The sequence below is a fragment of the Vicugna pacos genome, unplaced genomic scaffold (genome assembly GCF_048564905.1).
Source record: "Vicugna pacos unplaced genomic scaffold, VicPac4 SAC-SAT, whole genome shotgun sequence".
NCBI lineage: Eukaryota > Metazoa > Chordata > Mammalia > Artiodactyla > Camelidae > Vicugna > Vicugna pacos.
In genome coordinates, this window is record NW_027328721.1 from 19,663,414 (window position 1) to 19,680,921 (window position 17,508).

Below are 17,508 nucleotides of genomic sequence, written 5' to 3' on the forward strand. Positions count from 1 at the left end.
CGCAGCACTGGGCTTTTCTGTTCTACTTCCCTCTTTGGGGACTGGCCATCTGGGCGACGCACTCTGAGGCCGTGGCTGGTGAGTGTCCCCTGTGTGGATGGGCCACGCTCGTCTGTGCTCCTGATGAGGCATGCTGGGCCTGTTCTTGCTCAGGGCCCGGGACTCACTGCTAGGCCGGCTCCCACGTTCCACTGGCATTTACACTGGAAGCAGGATTTCTGGGTCAGAGGGGGCCTTCACTTTCCTGGCCAAGAAAAGCATCTTTCCTAAAAATTGAGCAGGTGGGTGTGCCAGGCCCCGTACCTACCTGGGAGGATGGGAGCAGCATTGTACGGGGACATCTAAGCCACACTACTGCCTGAGCCGTGCTGTGGGGAAGAGCAGGTGCTTCGAGAGGGGGGAATAAGGAGGGGGGCCTGGCCGATGCCCCTCCTATCCCTCCCCAAGTTAGAAGCACAGTCGCTGGGCGGGAGCTGCACAAAGCATCAGGCAGGAGGGAGTGTGTGCAGAGCTGCCAAGGCTGGAAAAGCCGCCACGACCCAGGGTCACCACCCAGGAGGCTGGACAGCAGAAGTTCATCTTCCTACAGTTCCGGTGGGGGGAGGCCCAGCAAAGTCCAGCGAGGTCACTTTCTGGTGATGACAATCCTCCTGGCCGCCAGCTGGCTGCCTCCTCGCTGTGTCCACATGGGGCGGGGAGCCAGCTCTGGGGGCTCTCTCTCCTGTAAGGACACCAGACCAACAGGGTGTGGCCACCCTCAGGACCTCACTCAACCTCTGTACCTCCAAACCCTGTCACATGGGGTGATCTCAACCTGTGGCTCTGCGGGGCACAAACCCCAGTCTGAAAAGGTGAGGGGAGTCTGAGGACCCGGAGCAGGCGGGGGCGAGGGCGGGGCGGCATTCAGGAACCTGCTGTCCTGAAACCAGCCGCCCCTAAACGCAGCAGTTTAAAGCAATCCTCATTTACCCCGCCGGGCTGCACGGGGCGGGCAGGCCCGGGGGGCGGCTCCTCTCCGCCGCTGGGACCTCAGTGGAGGCCTTGCGCACAGGGGCCGCCATCCCGGGCGCAGCGCGGCCGGTGGCCGGGCCTCCGCCTCCGTGTGGCTGCCGGGTTTCCGCCCAGCCTGCCGGCTGGTTTCCAAGAACAACGAAGCAAAAGCTGCCACCCTTTGCAGGTCGGGTCTGAGCCTGGCAGGTGTGTCATTTCTGTCTTGTGGAAGTCAGAGACGGTCCAGATGCTGGCCACTCACATCCCAGACCTCGTCTTTTTTTTTTTTTACAAGAATACTATGAATTTAAGGAGTACATGATGAAATTTCGGTGTGTATATACATAGTGAAAAGATTACTACTGGCAAGCTAATTAACACACCCACCTCCTCACCCATTTCTCACTTTGTGTGGTGGGGGCATCTCAAGGCTACTCTCTTGATGAGTGTCCCTGACACGATGCAGTGTCATTAACCATGGTCGTCCTGCTGCACCTGTGTTCGCAGATGCACCTACCCTACAGAACTGGCACTTCTGACCCAGGGCCACGTCTCCCTGTTTCTCTGTTACAGCAGCTGGGCCTGCCTCTAAGCAGGACAGCAGTCTAGGAAGGGACACTGCTAGCGGTTCCCCCGGGGCAAGCTGCTCCCAGGACCACAGATGCCTGAGGTTTCCAGTCCTCCCTTCCGTAGGTGACAGCCAAGCCCGGCTCCAGTCCACTCTCCCCTCTGGACACTTCTCTGGAAATCCAACATGTGAAGATGGATGCTCCCAACTAAATGAGTCAGGAGCTGACATCTTCCAGAGTGCAGCCCCACTGTCTCCCAAAGACGCAGTGTGTGTGTAAATACGCTGTACTGACTCATTCCCTGCTGACATTTGTGGATCTAACTGATTTACTCAGGGAACAGGGAGGCTCACAAGTGATGTAACTTGGTTATTACTGGAAAGATTAGTTTGAAACTGACAACTTCTCTACTAAGCTAGGTGTAAAAGCTTAATTTGAAAACCAATGAAACTCCACTCACAGTGTGAAGGCAGGACATGGTTAAGCCTGGGCCTGAGCCCTCAGTTTGGGAAGACAGATATTTAGGACCTTGCAGGTCCTGTCCACATAATGTTTATGTCTCCTCCACCCTCAAGGAGCCTATGATATTATGGGGGAAAGGAATTCTAATTTATATTAAAATATTAAACTTGTTGACGATGTAAAAATTATACAGGTCTTTTGTTCTTCATTTGTTTACTATAAGTGTCTGCAAAGAGTCTCACAGGCTGGTTTGAAATAGATTATTTTAGTAGAAAATCTGTGGTTCAGAAAGGCCAAGAGATCAGGAGACAACTGCCATTGAAAAGGCAGTTTCTACTCACCGGACTGGCGGTGGGCCGGCACCCAACGTGGGGCCACACCACGGGGGGAATCCCGGGGCCAGGAGCGGAGGGGCAGGGCGCTGTGAACAGGGGCTGTCACAGGGTTTCTGCAGGAGGGAAAGGCGAGGCAGGTGAGCAGGCTGAGGACTGGCCAGTTGAGTAACTTCATGGGTTCTAGGGTTGAATGGCGACCCCAAGTGTCTGGACTTGACTCTGGGTGAGCTGGGCAGGTGGACAGTGGCTCAGTGTGAGTCCAAGTCCAGTGGAAAAGGTGGGGGGTTAGACCTTGAAGAAGGATTCCTCCTGGGGTGAGAGGGCCCACAAGGGAGGCAGGAGGCCAAGTCCAGGTGACTGAGAACAGGGTGTGTCCCGCCTAGGCCTGCAGGGCAGATGAAGGCATCCAGTCTGCAGAAGGTAGAAACACGGTCCATACAAGGGCTCCCCTCAGATGTCACCTCAGAGGAGGAGCCTTCCCTGCCTGCACAGTCTACAGGGACAGCCTCCTCCACGCACATCTCCCCAGCAGACACCCACTTCTTTTCCTGCATAGCATTCAGGACTCGGCCACTGCTCCGCACCCAGCCGTGGTTCCGCTGCCCAGAGGGAAAGCCCTCACAGGAGCCATCAAGCCCTGCACGACCTGGGCCCTACCTCTCTGTCTCCCCTGCCACCACTGGCCCCCCAACCCGGCCCTCTCCTCCTCCACCCTGAACTTCTGACTTATCTGAACTCTGTGTGCTCTCCAGAGCACGTGTCCCTCCTCACACACTGTGTGTGCTCACTGTGTGTCTCACCCACTGTGTGCCTCCCACCCAGGTCAGTGCCCAGCACACAGTAGGGCTCAGCAAGTAGTGAATTAATGACTCTTACCATCGTTGCTGGGGAGATTCTTGTCTGTGGCCTACAGCGTTCATACACCCGACACACATTCACTGAGGTCCTACTGTGTGCTGGGCGGGTTCCAGATACCAGGCACAGCAGGGAGTGAAGCAGGCAGGTCTCCATTCTCATGCAGCAGACAGCCTGGTGGGGGACACAGAGAAAAATAAGTAAAATACACACAATGTCCGGCGGTGATAAGTTACATGGAGAAAAATAAGGTCAGGGAAGACATTTGAGCAGACACCTGGAGGTGTTTTAGAAGCAGAGGGAGAGAGTTCCTGGCTGAAAGAGCAGCCAGTGCAAAGGCCCTGAGGCCACAGTGGGATGCACGTGGAGGGTCTTAGATGTCCTTGTGGATTCTTTGTCCCACCTTGAGTATGTATGTTGTTTTTTATTTGTAAGCATTAATCTCACCTTTCTAGCTAAATAACCTGCATCATTAATCTGTAAAATTTAGCCAATTCTGCCTCAGGTGTTTTGGCACAATGGCGAGCTAGTTACTTGGGTTGGTAAAGAACTACCAGGGTCTGAGAAGGGTTTAGGAAAGTTTAATAGGGACACAGCTATAGGCCACATCGGGCCCCACAGACAAGAGGTGTCTGCATGAGCACCAAGGGTAGGAGTGTGGGGTCTGTTATTGGGGGGTGCTGTGCACACAAGGAGGAGGGGGCTGCATGATCAATTCATGCACAGGTACCTGGTTGGTTGTGAGATCTGTCAGGGGCTTCCCTGAACAACAGGATTTACCACTTTGATAAGGGCAGGATGTGAGGCCTGTGTTCCTGAGGCAATGAGTTTTCATAGAGTAAACACACATTAAGACAAGATGTTTTATATCTTGTAGAAACGAAGGTGTGCAAAGGGTCGTGCAGTGGGGAGTGGGAGGTAATTTGCCACTAGGCTCCAGGCATACAGAGAGCCCAGGGGTGGGTCTGTATGCCTCAAGAGAGTGCCAGCTGTCTCCACACCAGGGACTTAGTATGGAAACAGGAGAACCTGGGTTGTCAGCACGTGTCTGAGTGACCTCCCTAAGCCCAGCTCTGTTAGGCACCAGGCAGCTGTGAAGTGAACACGAAGATCTACGTCCTGAGGTCCCAGTGAGTGAACATCTTGACATCCTCAAGCCCCTTCTCCTGCACCATTGCCCCACTCATCTGGGTCTCAGGCTCTGACCCTGACCTCAGTGGCACCTTTGTCCCCTACCTCCAGCTCCTCTGGACAACTCTGTGCTGAGTTGTTCCAGGTCAGCGAACCCCAAACTGAGCTCTGCCCTTTCCCCATGACTTCCTCCTCCCTGTGAAGTCCCCTCATGAAAGAGGCCACCACCAGTGGGATCCTTTAGTCCTGAGGCTCGGCCTTCCTCATCCCTCTGATGCCTCCCGGCCCATGATCCCGCTCTGGGGAAACCCCATCATCCTCTCCTCCCCGCTTCAGCCTCGGGCTGCACACAAACACCCTGTTCACAATCCTCCATGAGGCGGGTCCATGTTCACTTGAGGACACAGATTTTGACAAGTGGGCAGAGTTGGGAATGAACAGCAGGACCCTGGAGCAGAGGACAGACGAGGACTCCAAATTCACCAGAGCACAGGTTATAGTGGTGGCAAGATGTCCATAAATGATGAGGCTGGCATCACACTGCAGCCTGGCCCTCTGTTCCCCCAGGGTGCCCTGCGTTTCCTGCCTTGGCCTGGGGGGCTGCCCCCCTCACTCTCTGTTAGAGGGATGTTCATTCATTCATTCACACTCTCATTTATCATGTACGTGGGTTCCGGCTAGATGACAGCTTATCCTTGGAGACACAGCTCAGACCTCACCTCCTCCATGAAGTTCTTCTGGATTCCAAGTCCCTCCTGCAGCCCCTCTGGCCTCCCCTGGCACCCCCAGAGCTGGGACATCACTCTGATTACCTCTCCAATCTGTGAGCTCTGTGAGAGCCCTGGGCCCAATATGGAAAGTGACTCAGAAAAATGTGCCAAAGGGGCTAAGAAAAATGCTACTAGTTCTGTGTTACAGACAAGGACACTGAGGTACAAGGAGGGCAGTGTCTACCCAAGGCCACAGAGCAGGATCTCAGTGAGCCCTTCCATGGCCCTGTTACTAGTTCTCCATTACAGATGAAGACACTGAGGCACAGAGAGGGAACAGGGACCTGCTATAACCTTGGCCCCATGGCCTGTGTCCTTTATGACCAGCTCCATGCTGCCAGCAGGGGTGTAGGCCTGGAATGGATGTTGAAAGCAGCCTGACCCCCAGGGCCCCGTCAGATGCAGAGTCACTCAACACCTACTCCACACCCCTGGGGTGAGGCCCTCATTGCTGCTCCTGGAAGCTGGCTGGGCCTCCCTGTGGATTGTCATGGGACAGCCCAGGAGAGGCTTGGGACAGCCACAGGGCCCCTGAGGCTCCCTGTCCCCAGCTGAGCAGCTCTGATCCCCTTGACTGTCCCTGGCAGAGGCCTGATGACAAGAAGTGTCAGCCGTGCAGCCAGGTGTGCTGTGAACATGAGGAAATGGGGCACTATGCAGCTACATGCAGATGTTCATGTATTTACTCAATAATCATTGATTCAGGCCTTGCAGGGTGGCTGGCCTGGGCCCAGGCCTGGGTGTCCAGCAGTGAATAAAACCAACCCCTTGATCCTCCTGGGAAAGCAGTGCTCAGAGAAACGGGCCTTCAGTGCCCCCTCCCTGCTCCCCATGAACAATCACACTGAGATGAGGCTGCGGCCTTGGGTCCCAGTGGAGGGTGAAGGGAGGGGGGACACCCAGAGTGGGCACCGATCATGAGCCTGGACACTGGAACCAGATGGCCTGGGCTCTGTAACCTGGGGTGGTCACCTCACCTGTCCTCTCTGTGCCTCAGTTACTTCTTCTGCAGGAATGGGTGACAACGGCTGTCCCTGCCCCACAAATTTCCACGAGGAGTCAGTGAGCTTCTCTTTCTTAGGCGTGTAGGACAGTGGCCATGGGTCAGGATCCCGCTCACCTCACAATAGTCTGTCCCACTTTAAAGATGAGAAAGTCAAGGCTGAGGGGGTTATGAGACCAGCCCGGGCTCGCCCCAACCTCATGCTCTGCTGACATCCCCTCCACCCAGCTCTTCTGTGTTCATGTCATCCTTTTGTCCCTCATATTGTTAAGAATCTCTGAGCAAATCCACATGAATGGAGACACACCCTCTCACCACTTTGGTCTCTCTGGGCCATGAGCAAGATGGGGTTATCGGGCTCCCCCAGACAGTCCAGGAGGCCCAGCATGTCCATCAGTGCACTTCCACTCAGCACGGAGTCGGTGTGAGGCCCAGGGCCAGAAGGCACTAGATTAGCCCAGAATTGAGGAATGCCAGGTGCGTGGTGAAGCACGCAGAGGCCCCTGGAAGACAGTGTCCAGGCAGCCAAGGTGCAGGGCCTGAGGGTGCCCAGAAGGAGCAGAGGACAGAGTCCAGCCTGGACACCACCCCCTGCTGGGCCATGAGAGGGGATGAGAATTGGGACAAGCCAGGGCCCTGCTAGGACTTCTCCTCATCCAGCAAAGAGGCGAGAAAAAGACAAGGAGACAAGTGCAGCTGACCCCACGGCCCTCCCTGTGGGCGGGTGCTGCTTCCAGTATCCTGGAGGTTCCTTAAAAACTTGTAAAGTGTCTGCTTGTTCCAGCCCTGTGTGGGCAGAACTGAGGCAGGGAGGATAGTGACTCAGGACAGAGCTAGGATTCGGCCCAGTGTGTGCTGGGCCCCTCGCTGAGAGCAGCCTCTGGGCATCATGGACTCAGGAATTACCCCAACCTCCCTCTTAAGGCTCTTGACATTTTAGCAGGGAAGGTCCCAGGGCCCATACCCTATCAGGGGATCCCAACAAGTGGGATCGCCACGGTCCTGGGAAAGGAGAGAGTGTGGGCTGGGCGTCAGGTCTGCATTAGACCCCAGTGCTGCCCTTACCACCGTGTGGCCTGGAGGCTTTCCCGTACCTCTCTGTGCCTGGCTTTCCAGCACTGACTCAGAGGACTGCTGTGCTTGGCACACAGTAGGCCCTCAATCAGAGGAAAAAGCCAGCCCTCCCCCAAGAATCTCTCCTCTTACAGGTCCAAAGCTAAGCTATGTGCTACATGTCACCAGAGCTGACCCTTGACAATCAGGGAAAGTGCAATCCTGAAGCTCCTCCCTCCTGCCTGAGGCCCTTCCCTCCTCAGTGACAGTGGCTCAGAGCAGAGCTCTGCAACCCAGAAGTCTGAACTGAGCCTTGTGACCTGGGGAAGTCCCTGTTCCACACAACTTGGTTTCCAGGTCCTTCCAACAAGGCACACAAGCACCTGCTCAGTGTTTTAGCTGCAAGGTCCTCCCTTTGCAAATTGCCCCATCACAACCGGGCTAGAAGATGTAAGCTCCAGACCACGTGACTATCAGACGCATGACTTCAGGGAAACATCCCTGCCCACACTGCACTCCTGAGAGCCCAACTCCTAGAAGAGGGGATGGTGACCCACAGCTCTGCAGTTTTATCAGAACACAGCCCCCACCCACCCACTATTGGAAACACGTGTGAGAAGTGATGATTCCCGAGTGCCTGGACCCCGGTCATCCAGAAAGCAGAGGTCGCGGCTGACCTCGTGGCGCAAAGGTAGCGGGTCTGACTCCAGAAAGCTGAGGTCAGGGTAACAGACAGTCTAGGAGAAAGTACTTTCAGACCATATATCTGATAAGGGGTTAACACCCAAAACATATAAGGAATTCTAACAGTTCAACAGCAAAAACAAGCAATCTGATTTAAAAAGTGGGCAGAGGAACTGAATACATTTTTGTAAAGAAAACACACAGATGTCCAACAGGTACATGAAAAGGTGCTCAACATCACTCATCATCAAGGAAATGCAAATCAAAACCACAGTGCGATATCCCCTCCCACCTGTCAGGATGGCTGTCATCAAAATACAAGAGATGACAAGTGCTGGCTGGGTTGTGGAGAAAAGGGAAACTCATGCGCTGTTGGTGGGAATGTAAACTGTGCCATCACTGTGGAAAACAGTATGGAGTTTCCTCAAAAATTCAAAAATAGAACTCCCATATGGTCCAGCAATTCCACTTCTGGGAATATAGCCAAAGGAAATGTAATCACTATTTTAAAGAGAGAATAGTGCCCTCATGTTCGCTGCAGCATTATTTTCAATAACCAAGATATGGAAACAACCTGTGTCCATCGACAGATGAATGGATAAAGAAAATGTGATATATACAGAGGGAGAGGCTTCAATGTTCCAATTTTACATATGAGAAAACTGAAGCTCATTTGCTTTGAATAATTGAGCAAGTGATGGTGGAAGCTTTGAACCCCAGTTTTCTGATTTCGAAGCTACACCTTAACCCTGATTTTTAGAAGTTAGGGGTACAGGCTCTGGGGACCCTCTACCTTCCACACTTGTAGTCATGCTCCGGGGCCGCCATCCCAGAGGTGGCTGCGTAAACACATTTAATCTGCTTATTCTGCACCTGCTCAGCCCTTGGCTGCCACTCTGTTGTCACTGCCTGATACCAGCTGAGGTTTTATAGGTGAATCATCACCAGCTACCCGCCCACCCCCCTTGACATGTGGGGCAGGCCCCTCCTAGCCTGGTCATTCTAAATCTTTAGCTCACACATCAGCACAAATGCTTCAAAAGAACCTCACTTCCTGTGTGGAGGTGTTGACAAGGGGAAGGGAAGGGAGTTTGTGGTGGTCTCTTACTCTGAAGGTGACACATGAAAGGGATATATTTATGTCCATAATGGGACTCAATTTGAAGCTAAGAACGTGGTCACAGAGAGGAGTAAAAGCTGAGAGGCTACAAAGCTGCTGAGAAAGGGGCTTGACTATTGGATTGCAAATGTGTAATTTAATTTAAAATATCATCCCCCTGGATGACAACAATTTGCCCCCAAGTTGAGAATTGGCCCCCTGACCCCTGGGCACCCCTCACTTCCAGAATGTAATCATCTGAGCATGGGGGGCTTTAATTTGGGGTGCTGTTCCCTCAGTCATAGGTGTACCTGCTCACATGTGCACCCATGAATTGCAGTGCCCACATGTCAAGGCGCCTCTCACACCTGGCCAAGGAGGCCCAGGTCATAAGAAAGGAATTACAGTCTGTGGTGTCACACATGAGTCCCTGTAGGGGTGAGTGTTGTATAGAGAAGAGCCCACCCCTCCACTCCCCACCCTCACCTCCAGGTGGAGTGATGGACGGAGCAGGACTCCTGAGCCCCTAGGCTTAGCAAGCATCCTGGCTAAGGGTGGGGAGGCTGCCCACTCTGAAGTCATAGGTCAGATGGTAGATTGGAGTCCCACCCCCACAGCTCACCAGCAAGCCCCTCTAGTCTGTTTTCTCCTCTGTAAACTGGAACCCAGTCACCCTCACCCTCAGACGTGGGGGCAGCCTGTGTAAATTACAACACAAAACTCTGGGCTGTTCCAAGTGCCCTGGGGTGTCCAGCCCCAAGGCTAGGCACGTGGGAGAGGAGAGGTGTGGGTTAGCAGGTGTGACAGCAGAGCTGAGACCCGGCTGAGTGTGTGCACACTAATATCCAGGAACTGGGAGTTGCCACTAGGCAAATCCATTCACTGAGGCCATATTTACTCTCCCTTGTCAGTTACAATCCTCTATTTGAACAGAGGGCTCTGGAATCTATTAGCCACATCATTGCCTGTCACCACACTGTTGCAGTTCCAGGGTCTCCATTTAGCCAACTTGAAAGAATAGTTTTGTTTTTGTTTGTTTTAAACCAGTGACAGAAAACCAAAGTGGCTTAAAGAAGCAAACAGGGCAGGAGAGAATGACTTACTTAACTGAGACATTCACAGGGAGACAGCTTCAGGCAGGGCTTTATCTGGTGCTCAGTGACATCAGCAGAAGTCATCCTTCCCCACCTCTGGGTTCTGGCATTGGTGCCATCTTCACATGGCTCTGCCTTTATGAGAGCAAGACAGCCACCAACTGCCACAGGATGACATCACCACCCCTCAACTCCCAACTGAAATAGAACTTCTCTTCCCCTAGGATTCCAGCACCAAAGCCTGAACTCTGTGGAGCCTGATTGGGCTGGTGTCCAGCCCTGAGCCAATCACAGTGGCCAGGGAGGATGGAAAATGCTGATTGGTCAGATCAAGGCCATGTGACCATCCTCTCCAGGAAACCCGTGGGCTGTTCACCCGTTTCCACAGTGGAAGAGTGTGATGTCTCCCAGAGGATCCTGCTATTAGCCCAATCTGCAGTTAGCATGATGAGCTGGGATGAATCCCTCTGCTTGGTGACAAGTGACAGGTCACTTAGTGGTTCCTTGCTCCAGAGAGGGCGGCATGTCCACTCAGGTTTGCAGCTTCAGGTCCAGAATATAGCAGAAAAGCCTCCAGTCTCCCAAAAGTTGGGAAAGTGAGCATTGACACTGGAAAGGCACTCCTCTCTGTGGCCCTTGGCTTTCTCCTTGTTACAGTGGAGAGTGCAGTGCTGCCTGCTGCCCCTCACAGCCCACCTCCCGGCTGGGAGGCTGATGCAACAGGTGGAGAGTGCTTGGAAAAGCCCACTTATTCTGAGGAACTGTTGTTTCTCCTGGTGATACTATTATTTTCATGTCAGTTGTGAGGTGGGCCCTGAGGGGTCCCTGAACTGGGGGGACAGACACCCACAGAAATTGGACCCAGTATTACTGTTCATTCAATGATGATTTACTGAATACCTACTGTGTGCCAGGTTCCCAGGGTAGAGCAGTGATGCTGACAGCACGGGGTCCTGCCCTCCTGGGATGGTAGACACCACAGGGGTACAGATGTGAGCAGCATGTGGAATTCTGGGGATCCCCAGGTAGGGGAGGCAGGCCTTGCTGAGGGTCACAATCTCACCTTTTCCGTCTCTGAAACCGTAGTGCTGGGACCTCTGATCCCCTGCCAAACACACCTTTCTCCCAGCTTGTTCTTAGGACTATTTCATCATAAGCAAGGAGTGAGCATGTTCAGGGAAGAGCTATGAAATGCATCTCCTTGGGGAAATTCTTTGTGGTTACAAGATCAAGTGTATGTACACCTTGCTGTACTATGGGGTCCTGAAAAAGGAACCCTTCCCACTTCTGCAACATTCTTCTATGTCCCACTTTCCCACTCATCTCTCAGCAACAACAATGACAAGTTAAGTCAGGGAATGACTCATTGTCGGTCTCAGAGTTCTGTGAAATTTTACTGCCAGTCTCCACCCTCTAGGACTGACTTCTTGTTACTGTTTAAAACTTAAACTTTTGGAGCTGGCAAGGGATGGGAGGCAGATACTGAAGGGGATGCACACTTAGAAGGATCTCCCAGCTCTGACTTTACCCTGGAATCCCCTTCACCTAAACCCACCAGGATTTGGGGAACTTTTACTTTCAACCCAGAACTCCACCCAGCTACCAAAACTGAGATGGGAGCAATGGTTGCTTCTTCTTGAGAAATCCTCCCAACTACCACCCTGATACCACCTTGCCACTGCCCAGGGGGAGAACGTTTTGCTGGGACTCCTTGGATCCTAAACCCGGAGCAAATAGGGGGCACTGAGAACAATGAGTGTCTTGCTCTAAAACCGGGAAGTTCCTCCACCTGGCACAGAGATCAGAAGAGCCAGGGTACTCCGCTGGTTGTCCAGTGTTGCAAATCTACAGTCTCTTGCCTTTTTAACATCCCGCTTCTCCTTTAGGTGCCCCCATCACCCCACTTTGGCTTCAGGGTTGCAAAAGCAAGGAGCAATTTCTAAAAAGCACACTCAGATGCACACCAGAGGCGACTAGGGAGCGTCAGAAAGACGCAGGAGGGAAGCAGGAGGCAGGAGGAGGCAGCAGGCAGGGAGCCATGGGAGTGGGAAGCAGGCAGGTCCCCTCGCAAATCCCCCTCCTGCCTCACATCTCATCGCTGGTTTGGCCGGGGACCGAGGAGCCAGGGGGCAGGTGGAGGATGGAGCTGGCGCTGGGCAGCAGGCTCGGCCGGAGAGCGGAGGAGGTCGGGGGTTGGAAGAGAAACGCAGAGCGAGGGAGGCGGCTGGAGGAGGATGATCCCTCCGCGGGATCGGGCGGCGGTGCAGACGCCCTGGTCGGGCTTTGTGGAGCTCTGCTAGTTTTCAACCCGCTCTCACAGACTCAGGCCCTCGGGAGCTCCCCAGGTGACTGTGAACTTGGGGTGGGGACAAAAAGAACTGACAATTTCAGCACGGCCACCCAGCCAAAGGGAACAAGAAAAGCAAAGCCTTCCTCCCATTCTGTTTTTCTTTTATTTTTGTGCTGCCCTGCTCGGTGGGAGGGAATGGATTAGGCTGAGCAACACCGGAGAAGGCGTAAATCCGGGCGGGGGCCCGGGGACCCGGGGGAGGGCGGTGCGGACGGGGCTCTGAAGGCGCGCGCCGGGCGGGCGGGCGGCGCCGCGCGGAGGCGGCGGCGGGGACGGGGCTGCGCCGTCCGCGGTCGCTGCGCTTCGCCGTCTCGGGCTCGTTCTCCACACCCGCCTCCCCGGGCGCGGTGGCGGCGGTGGCGCTGCGGCTTGGATCTTGAGCCCGCACACCCTTCGGTGGTGGGCCGCGTCCCCTCTCACACGGTCGGTCAGCGGCCCCCGCGCCGTGGCTTTCGGGGAAGAAGCTGCTGTGAGTGGCTGCGGCGCTGAGCTCTGTGCGCCCGGGGAGGCCGGGGGAGCCGCGCCGGCCGGAGAGGCCCCTCGGCCGGAGCCCGTGCCCCCTCGCGGGTCCCGGGGTGTAAGGAGCACATGGGAGAGAGAGAGAGATTTATATACATACATACATACATACATATTAATTAATTAATTCATTTTTAACTTGCACAGAGGGCATTTTCTTGGGGTGATTTTTTTTTTTTTTTAATTTCACATGTGTGCTGTTCAGCAGCAAGGCAACCCGAGGCAGATGCCCAGGCCGGTGGCTGAGCTCCCGTATATGGGTGGGTGTGGAGGGGGCAGGGGGAGCTGGCGGAAGAGGGAGCCTGTGAGGGCTGGTGTGGAAGCCCCCTCAAAAATTTAAAATACACTTCAATTTTCTTTTATCAGAATTATCTCTCATTCTTGTTATTTTTGTATATGCACATAAATATTAAATATATATTTATATACATACATACATATATAATTAATATTAAAGACATTATTTTTGGCATCACAATTTCCAGAATCATTCAAAGTTATCTTCTGATTGATGTATATCTTTGTAATAGTGTTTATTTCATTAACTATAGGGATTGACTAAAGGATTACTAGTAATATATTATTGAAGGAAAAAATATTCCATTTTCATTCATCATAATGTTCCATGGTTTTGTCAAGACAAATTCAGCAACAACTATTACTGTAGGCATATAAGCAAGTATGAATTAATTGCAGTTGATTTATCTTGTTATTACTTGTTTCCAAAATTTCCTTCAGCATTTCCAAGAACATTTTGGAATCCTGTCTTTACCTTATAATTTAAAATAATAGATCATTAGCAAAAGTCCAACGCTCAGCAGTATGCTAAAGGATTCTTCGTAGCCTGTCTTTTCAGTATGTTTTCTGACACAGATTCCAGCTGATGGCCTTGTCACATTGACTGAAACATTGCCATCTCTGCAGTGTGAGATCACAAAAGTTGACTGAGGAATGAGTGATCACTAAAGACCCTCTTCCACTTATGACACTGACAGTGTTTCCTGCAGTGAGAATCCTCCAATGTCCTGCAAGTGTCACTGTGTGAGGAATAGAAACCCAACGTGTAATTGACTGAATTGATTCTCCACTAAGAATTATTTTGTGCAATCTAAGAGCTTTCTTCTCCAAATAAAATAATGCTTTTCCTTCTTTTGTGTTTTAGAGATTATTCCTATATATCATTTTCTTGTGTGCACCCAGGGCTGGAGCTTGGATGAAGGCTCACCCAGAGTCATTATAGACCTGTCTGCTCAGCAATGAGAATATGTTCTTATGATCAATGAGAGCTTTTTTACATTGGTTGTGAATATTAAGTTTCTCTATCATGTGAGTTCTTTGGTATGAATAAAGATTAGCTCTCTGGCTACTGCTTTTCTTACATTTGTTACATTTATATGGTTTCTCCAGGGAGGGCTGGACTTGTGTATTTCAGGGCAGTTATGTTCTGCTCAGTCCCCAGTTGTTTATGGTCTGTTTATTTTCTCTTGGGGGCAGCCCTCATTAAGAAGAATGAAATGTTGTGGGCCTATTTCAAAATAGTTGCTTTCTTTTTCCCCTGCTGGAAGTGAGGCACATTGTCTCCAATTGTCAATGTGAGAACCTGGTAGGAATCCTGAACAAAAGTGGGGGCCCTCCTAGAACTGCGGCCCCTGCAGTTTTTAACTCTCAGACTGGAGCACTGAGCCTCCAGCAGTTTGTCAGCTACGGTTCGGGTTTCCTCCCTGGGGTCCATGGAGGTTTCTGCTTGTGCATTTCTACTCTGGTCAGTGAATGTCTTTGTGTCCATCTGTCTGTCTCCCCAGTTTGGGGGTGGCAATGTGCCCTGTAACCTCAGTACTCTGAGGCTTCTAACAGGAGTCATTGATTTTGTTTGTTTAGTTAGTTTTTCATTTGTTGTTAGATAGAGTTAAAACTTCTAAATTTTTACATCCTGAATGAGAATGAAGTCTGAATTGTCCTTTTTTATTTTATTTCCCTGAAAGTTTTGCTTTTTAAAATTGTTATTAATAAAATAATCATTCTTCATTTAATTCTTTATTCCTAATTATGTTTAAATTTTTATTAAAATTTACTTTATTTAAAATGAGTCAAACCTATTTCACTTGTGTTTATCTTTATTTTCTTTTAACTTACAAAGTTGAAAGTTCAATTATTGCATTTTTGAACACTTTTATGCTCTATTAATTTGTTCAAACCCAAGTTTCAATTGCATAATTGTGTTTCTGTTTTAGGGAACAATGCCCTTGTAATTTTGACAGGCATTACATTGAATATACATATCACTCTGAGTAGTAGAAATATTTCTTAACAATAATAGTTCTTCCAACCAATGAACCTGAGATGTCTTTCAATTTATTTGCATATACTCCAATTGCTTTCATCAGGGTCATACTTTTCTGTCTCTGGTGGTTGGGACTATGGGAACGGAGTGCAGAATGGAGGATGGACCACCCAGGCATCTGCTGAAGCCACTATTGATTTGGGGAAACACCCTTTTCCCTCACCTGCACCAGCTTAGACTTCCTGCTGCACTGAAGTTATGTGGAGAAAAAGAAAAGCAACATCAGAGAAGTCACGACCCCTCAGCCAGAATTAGCGTAAGTCCCTAGGGGTGCACAGCAGGACTCCGGGCCCATGTCTGGGTAAGACTCTGGAAAAGGGATTCTCAATCTGGTGGAACCCCTTAACTGGAATTCCTGATCTGGAAGTTGCCACCTGGGTAGTGATCACGGGCTTAGTGGGACTTGGAACCCATTCTGGATTTCTGTAGTTCAGCTTCAGTTTCTGGTCTTTCTGGTTTCTGAGGCTTCCATCTGCTGACTGAGATCTGCTTCGTGTCTTTTGCTTAGAGATCAAAATGGGTGACATCATTTCTGTTTCATCACAGTCCTTTGGGAAGAATTTTGATTGCTTGGTTCAACACTAGGTACAGACCCATGACTAGGGGAAAGGTGGTATTTTACTGTAATACCGCATGCCGTATGTATGCCCTTCAGTGTGTAAGAAAAAATTGGAAGTATGTTTTCAGTAAATAAAGGTGTGAGGAATGGAAATGATTTTTGTTAAAAGGAAAAAGAAAAAAGATGATTTTCTCCTTGAGCTTTTTGTTTCTGAACAGAAAAAAATAAGGGACAAAACAATATGGATACAGATAGTTGAAGGAGGTTTGTGGAAAAGACACACTGAGAAAAGAATTTTGTACATGGTTGGGATTTTCTAAGAAAATCTAAGGCTTGATCAAATGTAATTAGGTAAACGGATTTTGTTAAGAGTAGACAGATGCAAGGTTGCATTTGTTTTTACTCTCTGTTAGTGAAAGAAAGATTTCTTAAACTGTTGAGTGGCTTCTGATAACAGAGTATGTGAATTTCTTTGTCTTTAGGCAATCTGTTCCCTAGCTGCTCTTTAAATATTTTATTGTCATTCTGGTTAAACAAATAAGAATTGTTTTGCAATGATCTATGATCTTATCTGACCAAGTATTTTAAAACTCTGACAAAATTCCCAATTATCAAATATTAATTAAGTTACTTTGACATCCATTTAACTTTGGAATGCTTCAAAGAACCCATGGAGCATCCCCAAAAGAGATCCCAAACTGATTGCATTCATTTGATATGTTAAATTACATAGGAAGCATTATTGAATGAGTGATGACAAAATATCTTACATTATATTGTACCTGTGAATGTTATTAGCATAAAGATTCTAGAAGTTATATGGAATACCTAAAATTTGGTATGTCCTGATAAAATATTATCAATCATAATTCCAGTTATTGTCTTAAAATGTATGTCACAGCATTAACCAAGTTTCTTTGTCAGCTGAATTGTAATCAGGTTTGTAACCATGCCTTCCTGAGCCTTCTGTCACTCATAGACAGTTAGGCTTTTACTCTGATGCCCTTGCAAAATGCCTCCTTTTCAAAAGGTTTATGGAAAGCACTTTTTGATAAGTACAGGTTTCTGATTTTCAGATCATACCACTGAGCTGGGTAAGAAATTAAAGAAATCTAATGGAATTTTTTATTTCATAAAACTGTTAATGAAATATTAGTTACATGAAATGGAGTAAACTGATGAATATAGTTCCAATTTTTGGTTTTATCTGAAATATTTCTGGCTTTTAATCTTTATTTTCCAGATATGAGATAATCTTCCCCTGAAGCTAATTATGGCTTACAGAAATTTGTTAAATTACACCTTTGTGAACAGAATTGAAGCATTTATCTTTTCCTTCTACCTGAGACCTCCAGGAAACTCTTAGGTTCCTAGCAACCTTTCCAAGTGAATGAGGAAGGCCACTTCATGGCAGCTGCAGGAACCTCAAGATATTTTGGAACTCAGGAAGAGAAAAATCCACCTGGGCCCGCAGGTACTGCAGGTGAGGGCTGGTGGCGTGGCTTTCCTGACCTTGGGAGGCCTTTTAAAGTTTAACTTGAGGTCCCTTATAAAAAGTTCCAGCAAGATCAAATTTAAAATAGCCTCTTAAAATATTCTTTTTTACAGAGTGGTGGATCTTCACATAGATATTCTTTGCACTGAACGGTTTGTCAGGAAGCCTGGAAAGTAAAAGTTAAGTTTTACTGTGACTG

The 17,508-nt window shown here is 49.9% G+C and overlaps 1 long non-coding RNA gene across 2 annotated transcripts; it reads right to left on the bottom strand.

Moving 5' to 3' along the window:
- Positions 1-639: 639 nt before the first annotated feature.
- Positions 640-10,222, bottom strand: LOC140692185 (uncharacterized). 2 transcript variants are annotated; one of them, XR_012067769.1, is made up of 4 exons: positions 10,055-10,222; positions 3,233-3,385; positions 2,363-2,469; positions 640-721 (listed from the first exon to the last, which is right to left on the bottom strand). It is a non-coding gene; the product is annotated as an uncharacterized lncRNA (long non-coding RNA). The 2 variants fall into 2 exon arrangements; XR_012067770.1 differs by lacking the exon at positions 640-721 and adding an exon at positions 2,648-2,767 and having other exon boundaries at positions 2,314-2,469.
- Positions 10,223-17,508: the final 7,286 nt, after the last annotated feature.